This window comes from Protopterus annectens, chromosome 1.part2 (genome assembly GCF_019279795.1).
Source record: "Protopterus annectens isolate FY-2018-M chromosome 1.part2, PAN1.0, whole genome shotgun sequence".
Classification (NCBI taxonomy): Eukaryota; Metazoa; Chordata; order Ceratodontiformes; family Protopteridae; genus Protopterus; species Protopterus annectens.
Window position 1 is genome coordinate 964,937,152 of NC_056727.1, and position 21,723 is coordinate 964,958,874.

General features: G+C 41.6%; 1 protein-coding gene across 2 annotated transcripts in view; it reads left to right on the forward strand.

Moving 5' to 3' along the window:
• RNF19B (ring finger protein 19B) overlaps positions 1 to 21,723 on the forward strand; it is a 645,200-nt gene that overhangs the window by 596,001 nt on the left and 27,476 nt on the right. The window lies entirely within an intron of this gene.

A 21,723-nucleotide genomic window follows, 5' to 3' on the forward strand; every position in this document is an offset into this window, starting at 1 on the left:
TTGTCTTTCAGAGTACACAGTGGTACAGCTGTGGTGGTACCTACCCTAGAGGAGAACAGTCTTATTAAAAAATGTTGTTACTAGCGGACTTGTGGTCTGTCATGTTTACCTAACTGTTGTAAGCAATCCCTATGCTGCTGCTGCCCCTTATTTATTGCTGCCACCCTTTCCTCTGTCTTCAGCACAATCAACAACCCTTGTGTTGATTCACATTTTACTCTTCCTGCTGCAAGTGCATCCCATGTGTCACTATCCTCTCCAGGAGGTAATACATTCTTAAAACATTCTTCAGTTGTCAGTTTTCAAACTGCTGTCCTTAACTTCTTGTGTATAATTAATTGTGTATAATTAATTGTGTATCGTCAACTCCTTGCATATAATTAATTGTGTATTGTCAACTCCTTGTGTATAATTAATTGTGTAATCGTCATTATCTCCACCCAGCCCGCTGGTCTGATGATACGTTAGGTAAGTATTATGCCTTTCCATTACACTCTCTTACTCCACACTTCATTACTTTGTATATACTTGATGTGATGGAACTAGCCTGTCATACTGCACCAACAGGGTTATAGGGTGGCAAGACCCTGTCATCTTGGCATCTGAAACATTTTTCTTAGGCTACAGATCTCTTCCCCTTTACTAGTAATCCTATGCAGAGGAGGACTCCACTCATAGTCTGTTTTGCTGTGCATAAAGTTTCATTGGAAAATACTAGGTTGCATTCTACAAACTATTACAAGCCTAGCCAGTAACCGGAGGTCAAAATCAAACCCTGTACCCTTGAATCTGTGAGGTTAAGACCTTAACCGTTATGCCAACCTTACCTCAGGTTCATTCACATTGGTAAATGGACTAGGGTGCTTTCATAATTTTTTTTAGAAATTTAGGTGAATTTTCTGATCTGTACAAGGATTGCAATGTGTTATTTTTTTTTCTGACCAAAGAATGTTTGAAAGTTCAGCGTATTTGCTTCCTTTTCTCTTAGTGTTCACCATTTTCTTATGTTAGCTTCTTGCTCTGCAGATTTTCTTAGTTTGTTCAGAGTTTCACTGTGGCATCATTTTTGAACTCAGGACCACGAATAATTAAGGAATATCTTTAGTTCCTGTTTTTCTTTAAATATTGATTGGATCATGAGGCTTTCAGCTGCTGTTTTCTTATCTGCGGCTTATGGTTGTACTGAATATGTCTAGGAAGAATGTATTTCTGAGCTTGTATTTCATGGGTGTAAATGTTTTTGTGACAGTTGATTCAATCGTTTTTAGTTTGTCCTACTCACTTGCCTCATTTTCTGCTTTGGTGTCAGTCATGACTGGATATTGATATGGATTGTGCACCTTAATGTACCTGCTCACTTCATGTCAATGTCAACCCTGGCTACAGATTGAAAGTCTGTTATTCAGAAGGCCTAATTCTTACTTGATACTGAGGTGAATCTCCATGTTAGCTTCTAACCTTAGGCCCCGGTCAAATGTCAGCCTTCTGCCAAGGCTGTTTTGAGTTTGAATAGAGTTGACTCTGCATGTCTGCATTGAACCCAGTCATGGTCAGATGTTGACTTTCTAGTTTGTTTGCAGCTTCAAGTCAAGTTGAGCTTAATCTCTACCTTGTCCCTCTTTTTAATGTTGAAAATCTTCATTGTTAAGTTTGGCACTGATGTGGGCTTTTACCAGTCCCAACAATGCTTCTCGGTGCCATCATTCCTGTCAACTCCATATGTTTGATGTCACTAACCTCTGCGCCAGTATGGGCTTTTCTCAGAATCACTGCTCCTCTTTAGCACAGACCTTAAAACTGTTGACACCAAGAGAGTTGAAACACCAGTGTAGGCTTACTTTACCTGGATTTCGTCACATAGAGCTGGGTTGTATTAGGGTGAACTCAGTGCGATTAGTGTTGAGCTTGAGTTTGTCCAGGCTTACTATCTGCTTTTAATGACAGATTTTTTAGTCCACCCTGATTTGAGGTATTCTTACAGAAATACACAGTTTTCTACCTCCCTTTCCTGCCAAAAGATCTGGATTTTGGAAATCAATCTGTTTATTATAGGGTACTTCTAATTCAGTTCCCTTGGGATTGCTCTGTCTGGTATTTGACCCATCAGCCCTCCTTGACTGCCCTAACTAAAGTTGTATTTTACTCCTTATTCATGTGACTTCTTTTTCTGGGGAGGATAAAGGGATTGTTATATTGTGCATGTTTTTTGAAGGGGGGGGTTGCATTCCTCGGACTCCACAATCCCACTGTAATCCCATCTATCAGGAGAGGAAAGGTGTGTGTGGGATTTGAGTTGTCTTGCTTAGCTTTTGCTGATACATGACTATAATTTAACATAGGACAGAACAGTAGCTAAGTTTGTACCATATCAGATCCTCTTCGCTGCCCTGACTGGAGGTGGAGTTTACTCAGTCTTGCTCCAGTTAACGTACAGCCCTACTTCTCTTTCTGAGAAGGATACAAAGAGTATCTGATGGTGTAAGTTTTTCATGATGCGTTATTCTGATGCAGTTACTTGATCTTAACCCCTGTCTGTCAGGACAGTAAAGGTAAGTGGTATTTGCACTATTTTATTTCATTCCTTTTTGCATATGACCAGTGTTTTCTATGATGCAAACTTACAAGAAAGATTCCACACCTTTTTTCTGGTTACGTGGTTATGTCTGTAGGTAGACTGGTAGCGTGTATAAACATGATGTGGTCTTTTAGTAAAATAGATCACTGAAACTGTGCCATCTTATGTAGCCTTTTCCTCTCCCCTCCCTTCCTGTTTGAGCTGAAGGGTGGAACTTTCTTACAAAGCTTGTATCAACATATATAATACCTTCTGCTACATACTGGTTCAGGCTGCAAGTGTTGTGGTGTTCTGTACTACATAGTTTTCTATAAAAATATCACCTTGATGTTGTATTACTTTGCTTCAGTATTTACTGCAGATGGCCATAGTTATGATCAGCTGATGCATACTTTTGAAGAAGCTATCTACATGTATTTATCCTACTTTACCCAGAGACTTCAACTTCCATTCAGGACAGGAGTGAAACTAGAAGTTCTATCTGAGTTTACCTATTCCAACAGCCTTATCTTCAGCCTCACCTATTTTTCATTGTTAGAAGGAGGTTTTTTAAAAATATACATGAGTATATTTACATTTAACACCCTACCCTCAAATAGACACCACCAAAGGAATGGCCACAGTGTTCAGATTGTACCTCTCAACATCTTAACTCCAAAATCTGGACAAAGTGTAAAATAATGGGAGGGGCAATGGCCCAAAAATAGGGAAAGACTTTAAGTATTGTTCTTAAAAACTTAGAAAATTGCTAGAATTACAGGATTTATGTTAGCATGCATTTTCTGAAGAATGCAAAATCTGAAGCCCATATGTATGTCATTATTTAGTGACTTCATTCCTGAGTGATTTGCCTGAAAACCTCACGTTTTATGAGGAACAGACCAAAAATATGAGGCAAAAATCTGGACATTCTGCAGAAATCTGTACGTTTTGAGCGGTATGGTTCAGAATGCATTCCTCACCACCATTAAAATAAACTTATGGTGGCTGTACCCTTAAATATTCTACCTTGTCATACCTTACACTCCATGTGCATTTTGAAAGGAATCTTTGTTTTATATGAGAGCTTGCACCCTTCTTCTTGTCTTGAATGGAGAGGGAACTTATTTCTAGGTCAAACTATCTCTAGAAGAATTATTTAGCCTTCCAGCAGTTGTTACATATTTAGAAGTGTTTGGAAAATGTGCGTAGACCTAATTATATTGTTTTACCTATCAATTTTATAGACAAAACTAAAGAGATCATTACAGGGTTCAGGACTGGTCCTCACCACCTTTGATAATACAAATCAGTGGTGGTCAGTCTTTGGGATTTTCTTCTGCCTTTGTACTAAATGTCTTTCTTCTGTAAGAATGGCTTAGTTTTATATGAAAAGAAGGTTCATTCCCAGCACTTTGACCCACCGTATAGATGTTCTTCGTGTTTCACTGTTGCAGTCATCACACTTAGGTTATCTGCCTGCAGGTAGTCCTCAGTCAGCCCGAATACCAGAGTCTTGGGATTTCTCCGTCAGATGCTGTCGCCTGTTCCATGATGTCAAGTCATCAGGGGTGTAAAACAGGCAACCGATGCCATTACATCAGTCTTTCTTGCCGAGAAGGAGCCCGAAGCAGAAGCAGTTCGCAAGTGCCGATCGGCCGCTACCTGAAATTTTCGTTTTTCGAGTTTCAAACCTGAAGTCTTCTAAAGCGAAGTACCTCATTGGGGATTTTCTTGCTCTAACTGATGTCAGAAGAAGTTAACAATTGTCTTGCCTGTGGAAAGCAAATACCTCACAGAGATTTTCATTCATACTGCATCACCTGTTTAGGCCCAGACCACGACTTCCCTCGCTGTCGGTTTTGTCTTGTTTAACGCCTGAACCATTTGTCATCGGGCTATCTTTGTCACTAAATTCTTTTGCTCTCTTTCTCTGTATTCTGAAATGGGTTCGATAAGCCATCCAACTACCGATCTTCCGAAAAAACGTAAAGTTAAAGACGGAGACATACCGCATACGTCCAGAACTTCCGACGATGCTTTCGTTAAGCTAGTCGCCAGTACTCAGTGAGGTGCCTTTGCAGCCCCTGATGCCCGCTTTTACAGATTCGTAGGCCTCTGCTGAGACCCATTTGGAGTTCGGTATGCCTCGAGATGCTTCTTCGACTATGGAACCTGAGGATGTCTCTAACTTGGATGGGTCCGGAGCCACTGTGCAGGCACCGGCTTCTGAGGGTGTATTCCGACCTGCCGATGTTCAAATTAAACCGACAACTTTTTTTTAGCTAAAACTACCGAGTTTCTCAGGCTCAGAGTATGCAGTACGCCTAGAAAATCGATGACCAAAGTGCATGCTCAAGCTCCCATGTCACAAAAACAAATGCTTAGAAAGGGTGACAACCTTATTACCCTAATTAGGGGAAGCCGGCCTTCCCCTGCTAAGAGACAAAGAATTGAGTTTCATTCTGATTCTACAGACCAGGAGTCCGATGGCTCTGACCCTTCTGATTACCAGGACATACCCTTATCAACCTATGAGGATTCAGATGCAGAGGAATTCATTCCCTCTGCCTCCCCTCCAGAGGATTTTTGTTTTGGTGAAACCTTGCATATTTTGAGAGAGAATTTCAGCTGGGAATGCCAGGACTACCCTCAGTCCAAAAAAAGACTCAGAGAATTCTTAGACTTGCCTCAGCACAGGCCTCTAACTATACCCCCTGTCCTGGATGCTGTAGATGATGTCTTCAATTAATCCAGTCTTACTCCAGACATTTACCACTGGCCCCTAGAAAACCTCACAGGTACTACAGAGTACCTGAGTCTCAAAAATGTATCTTTAAGAATCCTACTGTGGATCCAGAGACCATTTCCCAGAGACCTAAAGGTGTTAAAGCTACTACAGCCAAAAACCCCACCCCTTCAGACAGGAATTCTAGAGCTTTAGACAGATGGGGTAAGAAGGTATATACCTCTGCAACTCTTGCCATCAGAGCTTTGAATTGCCAGTTTCGCATGTTGAAGTACCAGCAACATATTATGGAACTAATTAAGCAAAAAAATGGTGTTCCTTTCTGATTGTACAGAAAATAAAGATTTACAAGAGTTAATGCATTCTGCAAACCAAGTTAGTAGGCATACTTTGCGGTGTGGCTTTGATGCCCTAGACAACAAACAACCATACGCACTATCGTTTTTTGCTGGTCGTTGATGGTTTACTTTGATGTCCTAGAAGCATCTTGCAGGGCAGCAGTCACCGGGTCTGTACTGAGAAGGCATGCTTGGCTGAAGGAACAAACCAAATCAAAATTACTAGACACTCCTTTAAATAAGGACTGTTTGCTTGGCACCAAAGCAGAAGAGGTTCTTTAAAAAGATGGAAGAAAAAGCTAAATCTATGCAAACTGTTAAAGAAATCTTACAAGTGCAACCACCTAGATTCAGTAGGCATTGGCCTTCTAAAAACTGGTCCTTTCCAGCCCCTTCCAGGCCTTCGCAGTCCAAACCCAGGGGTAACAGACCACCCAGACTACAGTCTAAGGGTATGCAGAGATAAACAATGGAGTGCCCCCACCTCAAAAACAGGGAGTGGTAAGCCACCCCATTATGGAAAAAGTTCACAACGACTTTTCAATTATCCTTCCCAGCCCTGCCCAATAACTTGCGCCCCTAGGAGGAAAACTTGCCCTTCATGCAAAAAACTGGATGGCCATTACTCAGGACTGATGGGTCGTAAACATTGTATCCCAAGGGTACAGATGATTCTTCTTCCATTCACTGCCAACCCCAAGTGGGTTTCCAGACCTTCCTTCAAACCAGTGGGCAGAGGTCCACAAGCAAGTACTTTTCCCTACTCAATATCAGTGCTATTCAGCCAGTTCCAGTAGAACAAAGAGGTCAGGGTTTCTACTCCAGACTGTTCCTGGTGCCCAGAAAAGAGGGCTCTTGGTGCCCAATCCTGGATCTATCAATTCTCAACACCTTTCTGGTGGTCCCAAAATTCAAAATGCTTACCCCTTCTCCCTATGCTAGCCAAGGATGCCTGGTTAGTCACCCTTATCTGCGCATCTCCATAAGGGAGTCTTGCAGGAAATATCTACGCTTCAGGCCAGGCTCTATGCACTATCAATTCTCTGCACTTCCCTTTGGCTTATCTACTGCACCCAGAGTATTCACAAAGTGCCTGGCTCCGGCCATTACATACTACAGGCATAGAAATATCCAAATTTTCCCATACTTGGACGATTGCCTTATTCAGGTGGACAGTCGGGTAATTGCTACTTCAGCACCTGGCATTTGTAAAAAGACTCCTAACTTCATTGGGATACACCATCAATGAAAAGAAATCACAACTGGTGCCCAGTCAAAAAATTGTATTCCTAGGAACAAGCTTGAACACAACTTCCCAGATGGCATTTCTCACTCCAGAAAAACAAGTCTATTTGACCAACTAGTTCAAACAAATGGCCACCAAAACCCAGCTATCTGCAAGGAAAATACTGCAAGCCCTAGGGTTCATGGCCTCATGCATTCTGCTAATTCCATATGCAAGACTGCATATGAGGAAACTTCAGTGGTACTTAAAAAGTCTTTGGTGCCAACATTCTCAGGACCTGGAAACAAGTCATTCCTATCATACCTTGTCCAAGGGCAGAGTTCCTTTGGTGGGAAGAAGCATGCAGCCACAACAAGGGACTGCCTTTCACTCAACCCCTCGCCGCCCAAACCCTAACAACAGACACATCAGATTATGCATGAGGGACTCGCATGGCAGGCAAATGCATTCAGGGCAAGTGGAGCCCAGGAAAAATTCTCTAGCACATCAATCAAAAAGAGGTGCTAGCTGCACAGAATGCTCTGACAGCCTTCAAATACCTAATCCTTCCAGGAGAGTTGCTGATAAAAACAGACACCACCACAGTTATGTGGTACATAAACAAGCAGGGGGGAACCCATTCTTACCCACTCTGCAGGTTAACCATGTCCCTGTGGAACACAGCCTTGAGCAACCAAGTGCATCTACAAGCTCAATTCCTGCCAGGCAAACAAAATTCACTGGCAGACGACTTAAGCATAAATCTCCTAGACCCACACAAGTGGAAATTGGAGCCCAACACCTTCAACCTTCTAATCCAGCGATGGGAGACACCAGAGGTGGACCTCTTTGTTTCCCCCGAGAACTACCAGTTGAGCAAATTCTGCACCAGGAACCCTCACAGCAGGGCCTGGAAGGTGGATGCCCTATCCTTCAAATGGGAAAACCTCTAAATTTATGCCTTTTTTCCTCTGCCCCTCCTCTCAAAAGTACTACTCAAGATCAAACAGGACAGGCCAAGGACAATTCTTATTGCCCCAAACTGGCCACGGCAGCACTGGAACCCACTCTTGCACAGTCTGACAACAGTGCCACCCTGGCACCTTCACCAGACACCTTACCTGCTGTCTCAGCAGGAGGGACATATTTTGCATCCACAGTTGCAAACCCTAAACCTTGCAGCCTGGCTTATCCTCTGAATACACCACCAGCAACCCTTAGCAAACAGGTGCTGGACGTCATTCTTGAGGCCAGAAGGCCTAGTACTAGGAAATCCTATGCTGAAAAGTGGAAAATATATTGTTCTTGTAATCGGTCTCAAGGAAAGGATACAGTAGTGCCCTCCTTACCTCAAATCCTGGATTACCTAGCAGAGCTACTCCACAGAGGCCTAATTTTCTCCTCCATTAAGATTCATGCCTCTACCATCTCAGCTTATTATAATACTGAGCCACCTCAATTTTCTCACCCTCTCATCAAACAGTTCCTGAGAGGGGCTAACAATTTAAGGCCCCCTAGGAGAGTACCCACCCCTGCCTGGGATCTTAACTTTGTAGTGGAAAAGCTCACGCTTCACCCTTTTGAACCTGCTGTTTCAGCAGAGTTAAAATTCCTCTCTTGGAAAACAGCCTTGCTTTTAGCCATAACTTCAGCAAGAAGAGTATCTGAGTTACAGGCACTAATGGCTGTGGAACCCTTCATTATTTTCCATGCTGACAGGGTTTCCCTCAGGACTAACCCATCTTTTATGACTAAGGTGGTGTCCAGTGTGGCTTTAAACCAATCAATCCATTTACCAACCTTCTTCCCTAATCCTCAGAATAAAGGGGAAAGGATCCTGCACTCCTTGGACGTGCACAGACAGCTCTGGTTTTGCCTTGACAGGACTAAACCTTTCAGAAAGTCTGACCAGCTGCTAGTCAGCTTTGCTACAGGGGCAGAGGGCAAGGCCATTTCAAAGCAAACCATTTCCAAATGGATAGCACACTGCATCCATTTCTGCTACAAGCACCATGGAAAAATAAACCCCACAGGGGATCAGAACACATTCCACTAGGGCTACTTCTACCTCTACACCATTTCTCAGGGGAGTCCCTACCAGGGACATTCTGGAAGCTGCAACCTGGAGGTCTGTACACACCTTTACCAAGCATTACCACTTACCTATCTTTTCTAAATCCAGAACTGGATTTGCTACAGCAGTCTTACAAGGCCTGCTAGCCAGCTCTAGCACTTCTTGACTGCCTCCACCCTTCCTCAGCTTTGGGAATCAACCCAAGTGCGATGACTGCAACAATGAAACATGAAGAACATAGTACAGTTGTGTACACTTACCATAAATGTAGATGTTCAAGTGTATTCACTGTTGCAGTCCTGGTTTTTCTCCCTCCAGCCCATGGTTTTCTCTTTCCTTCTACCTATCCTCTCTGTGGCCATTTTTAATGGCAGTTGTATTTACTTTTTACTGGTGGTGGTCCACACCATATACTAGCTTCCTATTTTGGGGGGCTCCTGACATTTGGGGCAAGAAAAACTGATGTAATGGCATTGGCTGCCTGTTTTATACCCCTGACGACCTGACATCATGGAAGAGGCGATGGCATCAGATGAAGAAATCCCAAGACTCTGGTATTCGGGCCAACTGTGGGCTACCTGCAGGCAGATAACCAAGTGTGATGACTGCAACAGTGAATACACTCTAACATCTACATTTATGCTAAGTGTACACAACTGTACTTTTTGAGCTAAGTTTGCATGCAAAGTTTTCAGAGGTACGTGTTCACTGCACACACATACAAATATCATTGGCTACCTCCTACAGGTGTAAGTTTTATACTAACTAGGCCATCTCTATAAATCCTGTTGCCTTTATCTGTGGCAAATTAACAATCATTGAAAAGGAAACACACTGCAGGCAGGAAACCTCAATTAATAACCAACAGCAGAAAAACAGACAGTTAAAGAAGGTAGATTGCATAGTGCGCTAAAACCTGCAAATTATTGCATGGGCCCAGAAAAAAAAATGGAAGCCTTGAGGTAAGTTGTTCCTTGCAGGCATCTGGTGGGAAAAGATGTTAGAAGGATGTTAGGAGAGACAAATATCTGAGAAATGTATGAAAGACATTGGTCTGGGAAAAGGGAAAAATGAAAGGAATGGTTGGAAGGTAAGATGTAGGAGATGGAAGGGTTAGTATAGTAAGTGAAAGGGCTATAACTAGTAATAATAAAGGGGTGAAGAGTGAATGGGAAGCAATACAACTGCAAAAATGCAGGTAATCATTAATTAGAGGTGGGTACAGTCATCCAAGAGACAATTGTTTGATCAAAGTATTAGAAGTATTATTGGAGGTCTAGGGCTTTGAGCTGTTAAGGATTCCTTTAATCCTGAGTTTGATCCCTCCACCTTTGTTTACCTACCGTGACTCTGTGCAAGCCACTTAACCAGCCAGTGCTACTGGGTAGTTGGGCTATGTTCCTATATAGGAATTTCTAGTTACGAACCTCTGATCTGAAGGTTTAGTAACTGCATTCACAGGTGGCCAAAAGATATGACTTTCATGTCCCCTGACATTTAAGAGTTAGACAGATTTTTGTACTGAATATGCCAACACTAGTAGTTTTCAGAAATGTAGATCACTTTCAGCAAAAGTACCTCTGCCAAGGATATTATGGATGCCCTGACTCAGATCACTGTTGCAGTATTCCAAGCAGATGGGTTATCTCTGCTGATATAACTTCCAAGTCAATTTATTGACTAACCCCAGCTACAACAAAGTGATCTTAAAATAGGATGCTGACTGTGACATCAAAAATGGTGCTTTCACTTTGACTTGCGAGTGCTCTGTAAATATGGAGATGTTTTATTTTTAATAGGTAGAAATTTGTAGCTCTCCCACTTTGTAACGGTGGCAGACATACTGCCTCTGTCTCAGTGGGATGGTTCTTGCTGATGCGGTTTAAGTGAAAACTAAGATAATCTACATGGTTCATTTTTTTATCAAGCTGGTTTGCATCTGATTGCATGGCGCATACCTTTGTAGAGTTATGCCTGACTGATGATGTGACAACTGACTGTGCAAGCTCTTTCATGAGTAAGAGCTAGGATGTTTTATGGATTCTTTGTTGCATTTATCTTTACTCTCTTTTGCACTGACAAAAGAGGTGTATTTGCCCTGTACATTTAATGTTAGGAGCACATGATGGCAGAACAGTGATGTAAGTGTGGGAAATTTAGGGTGCCATAGAGGCTTGGTTGTTAAGGTTTCTTCTTCACCACTTCAAAATTTGGGGTTCATACTTGTCCATTGGTTATAGTCTTTGTCAAGTGTGTGTACTCTCATCTCTGTGAATATTCTGTGGCTCTGCATTTTCTTCCCACTTTTCTGAAACATGCTAGATGATGGGCTATTGCAAAGTTTCTTCATATAGTTGTGAGGTGTGCAAGACTGTTCTTTCTGTGTACACTCTTATGAAAGTTCAGTGTTTGATGAAATACTTGTATCTGTATATGTGTGTGTGTGTGTGTGTGTGTGTGTGTGTGTGTGTGTGTGTGTGCGTGTATGTGTGTGCGCACACAGGCAGCCCTGCTCATGTTTCCAAGGCATTCACAATAAATAAGCTCACTTGCCTATTTATCAACAAAAGTGGCACAGCAGTCATGTCATTGTCTGGCGACCCACTTTTTTGTGTGTCCATCTTTATACCGATTTTTTTTTTCCTTTTCTTTATGGGAGACTAGGTAATGCATTCACTGTAGGTGGTTATTTTCCACTGAAACAAACCCTCAATTTCATGGCATTGTTTCTTCAGAATTACAGTTTTATGCTTGTACCAGTGACTGCTTCCTTTATCCATCTGTGTGCTTTTACTTGTGAGCACTATCTTTACTTGTTCCTACTCATTGCAGTGGTACTGTGGTACAAAATGTCCACTGTATGTGTCATTTATACTGTATTCTTTGCTTCATTTGCATTCTGGAGAGCAAGAATTTTTTTCTTAAGTCACGTTTAGTACCTCATTGTGTTTCTAAGTGAGATGGATTTTTTTTCTTGAGCTGAACTGCTTTTTGTATTGTTTTTCAGGAACTGTTTGTTGTTTGATGCATAAAATAAAGCTGCACTTTGCTACTGCCATGGATGGATTTTTGCTGCAACTCTTATTTTTGCCTTTTTTTTTTTTTTTTTTGTACATTCAGAATGTGTTTGCTATACTTTTCTAGTATGGTCTGTAGACTTTCCTACAATGTGTGTACATTGTTCCGTGACCTGAGTTGAGCTAGACACTTATCTATAGAAACAAAAAGTTGGTAAACAGTAATGACTGCTATAATGACAGCAGTGTTTGAACCTTTAACAGTCCGGGTCAGATTGTTGTTGAACTTCTCATATCTGTAGTCACAAGCTAAAGGTATGACTTGGTGAAATGTTGTTAAACTTACCATGTCTGTAGTCACAAGCCAAAGGTGTGATTTGGTGAAATGTATTTGGCAGAAATGTGCAAAATTGTGACAAATTAGGAGAAAAAGTAAAGTCACTTTTTTCACCGCAGTATCGTGTCTCACAAGCAGAGCCTCGTGTGCATCCTTAAGTGAAATACTGTGTTTCGTCTTACAAGTATTCCTGCTGCATAAATATCTTGTAACATAATCTTGCAGTAACTGTTCTTTCTAATCTAGTAAAACAGTAAAACATGTTTTCTTGTGCTTACTGTATTACCTAGTTTTCTGAAACCCAGAGTCATGACTTAAATCCGTAAAACATATTATTTTGACCATTACTTATACTTTTAAGTATGTAATTTATGACATTATCTTTGCTGCTTTGTAGCTTAGTATCTAATGAATAACACCAAGTTGTAAATGCAACCAGATATTAGCAAACTGAAAAGTCCCCTGGTCTGAATTGTCCAAGAGTACTTTAAGTACTGACCATGGTACCAGCAACTAGAAATATATGTGTGTGTATATATATGTGTATGTATATATATATATATATATATATATATATATATATATATATATATATATATATATATATATATCTATATATATATATATATATATATCTATATACATACATACATGTAAAATGTATATGTATATATGTATATTCACATGAAATCCTGAAAACACATTTTCCTGTGGGAGGTCTTCGTAGAGTGATGTGCCCTAACACTCCTGACTTTCACGTGTCCCTCCAGTGCCATTACAATGCACGGTACAGTAACTTAACAGCATCGCAGTGAGCTTTTCCATATTGTGGTATCTGAGTGATCCTGGCTAGATTTATAATGAGGCTGCATTCAGTATAAATCCTGGCCAATATTTTTCTCGTTGTTTTTTCCTACACCACCTTTCTCCCAACACAGTTTCTCCCAACACAGTTTCAAAATGAAGGAAGAGTTTTGCATTCTGCTGCATTGTTTCCAGTTAGTACATTATGACATTAAATGTAGCAGCGTTCCTAGAGATGTAACTGGTTTAATTGTTAAATCCACTTAAAATACAGATTTATTAAGCTTACAAAACTCACAGGATGAAGACTAAATAAGAAAACATGCTGTGTGTCACATCTTAGTAGAAGGTTGAAATTCTTTACTGACTGAAACAGGATTAAAATTTAGGATCCTGCATTTTTTTCTTAGCTCTGCACTTGTTGTCAAGGATGGTACCCCTCTGAGTGAGTGGTCTTTTAGAGGGGAGACCCACAGTGCTAGATATCATTACTGCGGCTTTTGGCAGTGAGCGCTAAATTAGACGGTATGCATGCACAGTACGTGAAGGACTCGGCAGGTCACATAGTACATGGCAAGTAAAAGACAAATTCAAAACAGAATGGCTTAGGGAAGTCAGTGGTGTCAGATTGGAATAGAAAATAGCAATAAATATGTAATGTAAAATTGATGACTGCAGCTGCTGCTGCTGACTGTCAGCCTGTAAGAAATAATTGAGTACTTCTTAAATGAATTGTCTAGTACTAGGTTAGAGGCATACAGCCTGGATGCAGTCCTCCAGCCCAGCTACTCCAACATACAGAAGTGAAATATAAGCAGAAGCAGTCTACTCTTAACTGAAGGTTTAGTCAACTAGTGGTCTTAATTAAAAAAAAAAAAAAAAATCATTTAAATTTAAAGGTGCGTCTTCTGGCTTTGCTGTGTTTGTTTTTCACTTGTTTTAATAAGCTGTACTTTTTAGCCTTAGCAATATGCCTTATTTTACCCAAGGTCCTGGTTGTGCATTGTTTTGTGATGTCCTACACTGCAATTAGCTATGCTATACAGTGCATCGGGAAGTCAGAGTGTAGACTTGTAACTAGCTGAAGTCTGTTTGTAGACAGTGTTGTATTATCCTGATTTTCTATAGCAGGGAACAGTACATGGTTAGGAGACGATTGTCTAAATGTGAGCACCATATATTGTCTCCAGATGGTACTTCCACCAAATCTGAGGGAAAATACAATGAATCTTGATGGTAGAGCTTCTGGTAAAACAGAGGAGCAGTGTGTTTTTAATTATAATGCAAGAAAGTTTCTATATGACACACAGCTTCAGTTTTAATCGCCAGCACTGTACAGAAGAATTGAAAGTAAAACTAGATACAGCCTGCTGCACTAAGATAGAAGTGAGGTACTGTTGGGACATGATCAGATGAGATAAGGTGAACAAGCTGGGGGGAGGATGTTTCTCTGTGTTCATGATATAGGAGGAAATGAATCACGAGGGTTGACCAAGTTTACTTGCATTGACAGAGCTTGTGAACAACTCCAGAAGCTTAAGATCATATTGCACAGTCCTTTGACCTTGCTTAGCTGCTGGAAGAGTAGGAGGAGCTGCACTGAATAAGCAGTCAAGCAGCCTTTGCTCTGCTGTGCATTGCAGGTGTTCCTTCTGCATATTCTCTGTTCTGGCACAGACATTTTGCCCTAGGAAGTACACTTACCATGACTACCTGTTTTGTCAGCCCACCATGTGAAGCTTCAGAGCTGGTGTGATGTACACTACTTACTGTTGGTCTTGTAACATTATTAAATAAACACATTTCCTAATTACATCTTGTATTGGAAGATTTAGCAGCCTGTAACCACTGTGGCTCATAGTTGCCCCAGACAAGATTTCTTATCTCTTGTATGACTGGAGAAGACTGCAGAGAGCTACTGTACATAAAGGTTTATTGTGTTATTGCATTGATTGTCTTGCAATGGTTGTTCTGAAATTCCTTTCTGCCATAAAGCTGGGGGTGGGGGGGGCTATTGATTGCACTAAATACTTGGAAAGTGAATAAGGTAAGCATAGTTTTTGTACTTATATTTTAGTCTGAGTGCGGGGTGTGCCTTCTGTGTGGAGTCTGCATGTCCTCCCCGCGGTTGGGTGGGCATTCGAAAGACATGCGTAAATTGGTGTGCCTTCGTTGAAGGTTGAACATCGAGCTGGCACCTTGGCGTTCGTGAAAATCTACTGCCAATCATTAGCGGACCATAGTTCCACTGTAGCGACCCCTAACTGGGAAAAGCCGAAAGACCACCACCATCACTAATATCTGTAAAACAGTAATTCTTATTTCCTATCCTTCAAGTTAGCCAAAAAATAAGTTGGAACTCTGCCTCTCTTCATCTGTAGATATGATCACAGTGCCCTACATGGGACCATAGACCTGTAAGAATTCTGAAAAAAAGCAGATTCAAAAACACATAAGAAGGAATTCAGCCTGCTAAAAAGCATATGAATGAAACAAAGATTTACCAAAACTAACACCCAGAAGTAGAAGATAATGGATATTGACCACTGACATTAAAGTACAACTTATTTACTTATCAATCACTGCAACAAAACCATAGCAGGGTCATCTGACACAATGTGCAGTCCTTCAAACTGGCACCCTGTTCAGCTCAGAGTTGTAAAAGAAAAAAGGTTTTCTCAAAGTTGAATATCAACAAAAAAGAAGAAGCTCTTCTCTGAAATATAACAAGCAGATTGTTTCAAATGAATCGCTACCATTGCTTTAGTCCTGACTGCAAATCCAGTGTCAGCATTCATTCTTATATCTTTGTAGCTTCATAAAGCTATTCACACTTGATGATTACATCCTCTAACAGCTTGCATCTAGACAGCTGCCCCCTTTTCCCTGCCTAATTATGGGTCTGCAGTGGCATATAGCAACTTTCTGTGCAACATTTGACGTGTGTGTAACAGACAGTACCATACATTGTACAACATAGTCCAAAGTCCCGAAGCTGCTTTATATGAACCTGTGTCTGTATGGTGTATCACTGGCAACACATTACACTGCACTGAAATTTATGTGAAATGGTAAGATGCAGTTAGGGTGGTGCTTTTTTTTTCCATATTACCAAGTTTGGTACTTTTGTTATTCAGACTTGCTTACTTTAGAATTGCACAGTAGTACTTCTACTGCCATTGTGAGTCTAAGGCATGTTACAGGCGTTAGGATAGTGGGTTGATAGCAAGATGCGTGCGCAGTGTACACTTGTTCAAAAAAGACCAGCTCAGATGAAATCCCTCTGCATAGGGAAAAACATCTTTTCTCCAAGCTGCAGAAAACTTGCCATCTGTCACACCAACCACCTGCATGTCCTCTCTCAGCACATCCATAAACCTTATCTTAGGCCTTCGTCTTTTCCTGTTACCTGGCAGCTTCATTCATCCTTAGCATCTTTTTCCCAATATACTCTGAATCCCTCCTCAGCACATGTCCAAACCAACGTAATCTTGCCTCTCTGGCTTTCTCTCCAAACCTTCCAACCTGGGCTGACCCTCTAATATACTTAATCCTAATCCTGTCCATCCTCGGCACACCCTGTGCAAATCTTAACATCTTCAGCTCTGCCACATCAAGCTCTGACTCCTGCCTTTTTGTCAATGCCACTGTCTCCAACCCATATAACATAGCTGGTCTCACTACCCTCTTGTAGACCTTCCCTTTCACTCTTACTGGTACTTATCTGTCACAAATCACTCCTGACACTCTTCTCCACCCACTCCATCCTGCCTGTACTCTCTTCTTCACCTCTCTTCCACACTCAACATTACTCTGAACTGTTGATCCCAAGTATTTAAACTCATCCACCTTCTCCACCTCTACTCTCTGCATCCTCACCATTGCTCTACCCTCCCTCTCATTTACACACATATATTCTGTCTTAGCCCTGCTGACCTTCATTCCTATTCTCTCTAGAGCACATCTCCACCTCTCCAAGGTATCCTCCACCTGTTCCCTACTCTCACTACAGATCACAATGTCATCTGCAAACATCATAGTCCACGAGGACACCTGTCTGATCTCGTCTGTCAACCTGTCCCTCACCATTGCAAATTAGAAAGGGCTCAGAGCTGATCCTTGATGTAATCCCACCTGTACCTTAAACGCATCCGTCACTCCCACTGCAGACCTCACCGCTGTCACACTACCCTCGTACATATCCTGTACCACTCTTACATACTTCTCTGACACTCCCGACTTCCTCATACAATACCACAACTCCTCTCTAGGCACCCTGTCATATGCTTTCTCTAAATCCACAAAGACACAATGCAACTCGTTCTGACCTTCTCTGTACTTCTCCATCAACACTCTCATCTCATATCGGTAGTGCTCTTTGCTGGCATGAAACCATACTGCTGATCACTAATCATCACCTCCCTTCTTAACCTAGCTTCCACTACTCTTTCCCATAACTTCATGTTGTAACTGGTCAGTTTAATCCCTCTGTAGTTACTGCAGCTCTGCACAAGCACCCTTATTCTTAAAAATAGGTGCCAAAACACTTTTTCTCCATTCCTTAGGCATCCTCTCCCGTTCCAAGATTTCATTAAACAATCTAGTTAAAAACTCCACTGCCATTTCACCTAAACACCTCCATGCTTCCACAGGTATGTCATCTGGACCAACAGCCTTTCTGTTCTTCATCCTCTTCATAGCTGTCCTTACTTCCTCCTTGCTAATCCACTGTACTTCATGACTCACTATCAACACATCATCCAACCTTCTCTCCCTCTCATTCTCTTAATTCGTCAGCCCCTCAAAGTACTCTTTCCATCTGCTCAACACACTCTCTTCGCTTGTGAGTACGTTTCCCATCACCCTTACCTGCTGCACATTTTTACTAGCTCGGTCCATCTGTCTAGTCAATCAGTACAGGTCCTTTTCTCCCTCCTTAGTGTCCAGCCTTTTATACAACTCTTCATATGCCTTATCCTTAGCCTTCGCCACCTCTCTCTTTGCCATGCACCTCATCTCCTTGTACTCGTCTACTTTCTTCATCTCTCTGACAATCCCACTTCTTCACCAAACTCTTTCTCTGTATACTCTCCTGTACTTCTTCATTCCACCACCAGGTCTCCTTGTCCTCCTTCCTCTTTCCAGATGTCACACCAAGCACCTTTCTAGCCATCTCTCTTACTAGCTCTGCTGTAGTTACCCAGCTATTCCATAACTCTTCACTGCCACCCAGTGCCTGTCTTAACTCTTATCTGAACATCACCTCACAATTACCCTTTTTCAATTTCCACCATTTGATCCTTGGTGCTGCCCTCACACTCATCCTCCTCTTCTTGATCACCAATGTCATTCTACAGATCACCATTCTATGCTGCCTAACTACACTTTCCCCTGCCACCACTTTACAGTCTCCAATCTCCTTCAGACTGGCCCTTCTACATAAGATATAATCCACCTGTGTGCATCTTCCTCCACTCTTGTATGTCACCCTATGCTCCTCCCTCTTGTTAAAATATGTATTCATCACAGCCATGTCCATCCTTTTCGCAAAATCCACTACCATCTGACCTTCTGCATTCCTTTGCTTAACAGCATACCTACCCATCACTTCTTCATCCCCTCTGTTCCCCTTCACCAACATGCCCCTTGAAATCTGCTCCAATCACCAGTCTCTCACCCTTGTGTACAGTCATCACCACTTCGTCCAACACACTCCAAAATATTTCTTTCTCATCCATCGCACACCCAACTTGTGGAGCATATGCACTAACAACATTCATCATTACACCAACAATTTCCAGGATTTAGCACATAAATGTCAATAACGCACACAGACAGACACACACAGACACAGACACAGACACACACAGACACACACACAGACACACACACAGACACACACACAGACACACACACAGACACACACACAGACACACACACAGACACACACACAGACAGACAGACAGACAGACAGACAGACAGACAGAGACAGAGACAGTCAGACACACCTAAGATTTGGTGCAGCTTCTGGAAGTCCTGAGGCAATTAGTTCACCTCACTAGACACCTGCAACAACTAGAAAGACCACAGAAGTACCTCACTAAGAGTATTAAGGGCCTTAAACAATTACCCTATGAAGCACGACTAAAAAACTCCAGCTCTTCTCGGTCGCTTACCGTCTTCTCAGAGGTGACCTATAGGGCCATGTCAAACCCTGAACTAATGGACATGCTTCACCTCAAAAAAACGAGATCCCTCAATCACTCGTTCTAGCGACTTGAACCTATGTACAACAATAAACAGGACATGCTGAGGGATAGATTCCTGTCCCAGTGACTCCCCTCACTCTGGAATAGAATCCCAATCCATATTCGACAGAGCTCCTCTCTGACCCTTTTCAAGAGAAATCTTGATGAGTGGATGGGTAATCGTAAGTTCTACCCTGGGATCACTTCAGGAGCCCTGTTGACAGAGGCCCAGGTTACTAATCTAATGGGGAGGTGAAAGCCATCACTCTGTGGCTAGGCTTATAAATGCCCATGGGCAGATAGCCTAGTACTTACCTATGAACCTATGAACCTCAAAGCCAATACAGAAAGCTTCCTAGTGTGTAAATTTTGTCTCTGGCTGCATTGAGAACTGTAAGATACAATCTTTATGGCCTAAGCCCAGTAATTTAATTTCAGAACATTTTTCAGTCAAGGGGATTGAGATTAACCTCTTCTCTTCCAGTATTCTCTGTTAAAACATATACATTTAAATGGTTACACTAACACATGTATATATTTTTTTCTGTCCAACAGGGAATTCTGTTGTTACATTTTAATACAAGCAACTTTACAGATACATTTTCAACACAAGCATCTGTACAAATCAGTTTGGTATGCAAATGAATTATAATTCTTTACAAAATTCCAGCTAGCTGTGCTGGCATATGTTACATATCCATTGCCCTATTTCTCCTGGCATAGCTGGCAATACCTCACATCGCCACAGGCTGCTCTATTCTCTGGGCTTGGAGGGGCTTGAAAGTTTGTCATGTTATTGCTTAATAATGTATAGTTTGCTGTTGAATCATTCTTAATTGTTACAGAATTTGCTGGAGTCACATAATTCATTTTTATCTTGAAGGAATCCGGTTTATGGTCTGACCTTACAAGAGAGAGTACTACATTTGGGGGGAGGGGATGCAGCATTTTCTATATTTGTGCATCCCTAGTAGGTTTATGGACTATCTGGTGCAGCATGTTTATGTTAGAAAGTCCAGAAATCTTTGGGCCTGCAAGTCTGGAGTCGTGTAGGATTCCTAGTTTATAGAGGGGTAGTTAAAGTCACTCATGAATATGGTATTTGGTTGAATAGTGAGTGTTTCCAGTAGGTCTAAGTATGACCTATAGGTTTTGTGGGTCATAAAGGGTGACCTATAGCTTGCAAGGCTATGATATGGGATTTTGCCTACGGCAATTTGAATGTGGAGAAGATTAAGCACATCATCCTGTTTGGCCAACCTTGAGGTATGTTTGTTTTTGATGTAGATTGTGACACCTCCACCTATATACCTGCCTGTCCAGTAGCTGGTCTAAGTATGTAAAAGGAATTGTAGCCCTGTACTGCTAGGGTACTCTCCATGGCTTTAAACCTTGCCCCAGTAACTGCACAGATGTCTGCATCCTCCAAGGTGAGGAGAGCTTTGTGGGAGTGGAATTTCTTGTTTGGACTCCTGCCATTGATCAGTAATACCTTTAGATTCCCTCAGGTTTATTTTGCTTTGTTGGAAGGTTTATCAGTTTGATGTTATCCTCTTTGTAGTGCATTTTATAGGCAATGTTTTAGCCAGTATTTGAAAGTCTAGAGGGGACAGGTGCAGACCCTCCTTGGCAAAACCATGCATTCTGTTGACCATATTCTCCCATGCTGACAAATATTGTACCCCCCCCCCCATGGAATGACACCAGAAGATAAATCTCTTATTAGTCAAACCCCTTCTTTTCATGTTGCAGCATCATCCTTGGTGAAGGTAGAATGTTGCTCAATACTAGGTTCATACCAGTGTAAGGCACACAGTCCGAGAGCTCCATAATGCCTCTCATCCCCTAGACCTTGTGGGTACATTTCAGATAATTAACACTCATCTGGACTATGACTGAGTCATACTGGTACTTGTGGTCCATTGACCTGAGTGGGTATGTGACCTGGCAGATTCTGGCTCCTGATAGGCAGCTGACTGATTTTCTCCTTGTTCAGCCTGGTAAGTTTGATGCAAGTCTCAAAATGTGCCAAGCCAAAAGTACAAGTAAATGACATTAAATAATCAGCCAGTCATTTCCCCTTTGTCTATAAAAGTATTGAACAGGACTTATTTTAGTTCACATCATTAGATGGGATAGATATGTAGATGATTTAATTGTTATTGGTCATTCTGACATGAGGTCAATTTGCTGGTTTTAACTTTGATGCTTTCTGTGGCAGAAGTTTCATTTGTTAACTTTGATACATCTAGTTCTGTGCTTCATACATTATTGGAAATGTTCTTATGGAAGCCTCTGAAGTTAATGTCATCCCTACTTTTTTTTTTTTTACAAACTTGGAGAATTTGTAGTAGGTGGAGTGACTTTTCGAATCTGA